Raw genomic sequence first — 2,779 nt, 5'->3', positions numbered from 1 at the left:
CTTAAGTATATAAGTAGGTCATAAAATTTAACTAACCTCCTACTCTGCCTAAAAATGCTGCAATGAGTTACAAGGCAAGGCAGCGATTACTCAAAAAAGTATGAGCCTGAGAAAGCAAAAGAAAGTGGCTCCCCTCTCTCATTGAATAGCAAAAATTGTTTTATTGATGGGAAACTGGCTGCCACTCTTCTTTTTCTTGCAACTTCATGGGGAAATTATAAAGGCAACTGGTGGGATTGCTAGCGTTCTCGAAACTCTCCATGTGATGATACCTCTATCATTCGCAGCAGCAAGCAACTATAAACTAGGGAACAGTTGTATAAGATCATGAAACTTTTAGCATACATGTTTCAATGCAAATTCTACCAGATTTGTATAAATGCATTATAAAATACCGTCTCAAGAGCACAAAATGCTTCTTTCATAGTGCTTTACCATAAGATTTAAAATTAAAACAAATGGTAAACACAAAATAGGTTTTCAATCCAGCCTTTTAAGGTCTTGCTTTGTAGCCTTTGGTATTTCAGTTCTAATGATTACACTGTATATAAGAGAATTGTAGTATAACTGCTGTAGATACACATTAACACATATTGTCCTATCTTTTACCAGTCTGCCTTGTGAGTGATAAGATTGAGAGAACCACAAAGCTTAGTGTCTCTAGCACTATGTCAGGAGTGGGATAACATTTTTATATGATCAGAGACACGCCACATGATTCTATATGCTTTCACACACACACCACTCCATTAGTATGTCTAGATTAAATTATAAGTCATTTTACTTTAAATACAGGTTTGATTGTGAAGTTACCAAGAGTCCTGGGGAAGAGGCCCATGTACACTGCCCACAAGCTGACCACAGACTGAATTGTGACTCAGTCATGACTCAGTCCGTAGTTTCCTGCATGCTCCAGGGGAATGTAATCTGCAACAGCCTTTTACCTAGTATAGATTTAGAGGGAGCAAGAAGGGGAAGTGAAGCCTCTGCCCACAAGCATGGAAGCTCCCCACAGAGACTGCTCTCCCTACTATGCTGTGATCCACAATATGGGTAACCCATGCAGGGCAGGAAGAAATCACCTTACCAGTACATTCCCTGATTTGCTGCATGGGCACATAGAGCACAACCTTCCCCTATTTCTGCAGGGGGACTATTCCGCTCTACATCTACTAAACAATTATACAGAATAAACAAAACCCCACACAGTTAGATTGTTCCACCAGAAAAAAAATAGAGCAGCTGCTTCACCAAACCATTAGAAAGCACCGCATCTCTGAGACCTCTGTGAAACACCATCCTCCTGTAGCCATTCAGGAGAGATTCAAAACTAGGGAAAATCCTGGATTAGAATGGCGCAGTGAAGACATAGATGAAGATTTTTAATAAATTAACAATCAGCTATTTTCCTTAAAGCTCCAAAACTTTACAAACACTGGACCCCCTGGCAGTCGGTACCACTCAGGCTATTTGTTTACTAAAGACCAATGGCTATTTCTCAAAGATGAATATGTTAGCATGAGGTTCTGCCTGGTCTTCTGCCATATGCTGTATAATAGCAGCTGTCGGGTCCTAACCTTTGGCAGCCATGTTAAAAGAAAGGTCATTTTTCCATAAACAGACATGGAAGGTCAAGAAAGGTATACGAACCCAAGAAATGGCTTTAATATTAAAAATTGTTATTGAGCACAGTCAGTACATTTTATATTATAAGGCCTGATAGGCAAATGCTCTTCTTTCTGTCTCCATTATCCCTCTTCATTTTAAAGGGTTGAGGCAGCAAAATAAGAATAGGATCATTATTGAACTATGTTTGAGAAAAACAAAATAAGATTAGAGGTGATGTTTGCACTAAGAGGCGTTCCCCAAGCTATGGGGAAAAAAGCCCTCTTACTTCTATGCTTCTATTTTTTCCCACAGCCCTGGAAGACCTCCTGGCCAAACGTCAATTCTAATCTTATCTTTCATTTCTAGATGCAGTTTATTAACCTCGTGTTTGTTTGTTTTTCAGCTGACAACACAGCTTCTCTTTCAAGCTTTTGGTTACAATTTTTACTCTAATGTTCAACACTCACTTTAGATACTGCTCTCTGATCTCTGCTGCCCTTCCATCACATTCTCTAAGCACTCGCCCAAGGGACATATTTTCCATTTTTCCCCACAGTCCAAGAAAATGTGTGTGGGTGCCTTATTATATATTCCACTCTCCTCATAGCTCAGTGGAGTCACCACAGTACTCAATTTAGCACATTGTATCTAATTTGCTCTGATGAGATCATAGAAGATCCCTACCTGACTGTGACATACTGGTGATGCTAACATAACGAAATGGCTGCCTTTAATTCAGGGCACTAGAATACTGTGTGCTAGTACTTGCACAGTAATTCGTAGCCCAAATCTCAAAGGAAATATATCAAATATTTCTTCTTAAAGACAAAGTAATTTTTTCTTATTATTTTAAGGAACCTTAATGGTTCCAAGCGATGATAAAGGAGCTCACATTTCTCTCCTGGTGATGTTCAATAACAAACTCATCTAAATTAGAGAACATGAAAATAGTGAACTGTGAAATATTGCACAAGCCTAACTATAAAGATTTATTCAGATGGAACTATGTCAGCTCTTGTTTAGAACTGTTGTATTGATTAATGACACACAAAGTAGAAAAAAAAATTGCAATCGGATTTTATTGTAAATGTACTCGGTGAGATATCCTCCCCCACGGCCTCTTCACGCTGCAGCAAAGGGATGGAGGCAGCTTAGAAAGGGCACTACGCCT

The 2,779-nt window shown here is 39.0% G+C and overlaps 1 long non-coding RNA gene across 1 annotated transcript; it reads right to left on the bottom strand.

The window, feature by feature from the left end:
• Positions 1–209: 209 nt before the first annotated feature.
• On the bottom strand, positions 210–2,226 carry LOC123348754. The gene is made up of 3 exons (XR_006573252.1): positions 2,076–2,226; positions 814–944; positions 210–304 (listed from the first exon to the last, which is right to left on the bottom strand). It is a non-coding gene; the product is annotated as an uncharacterized LOC123348754 (long non-coding RNA).
• Positions 2,227–2,779: the final 553 nt, after the last annotated feature.

The sequence above is a fragment of the Mauremys mutica genome, chromosome 1, assembly GCF_020497125.1.
Source record: "Mauremys mutica isolate MM-2020 ecotype Southern chromosome 1, ASM2049712v1, whole genome shotgun sequence".
Taxonomy (NCBI): Eukaryota; Metazoa; Chordata; order Testudines; family Geoemydidae; genus Mauremys; species Mauremys mutica.
The sequence above is the reverse complement of the archived record's forward strand: the minus strand, read 5'-3'. Positions and strand labels throughout refer to the sequence as shown.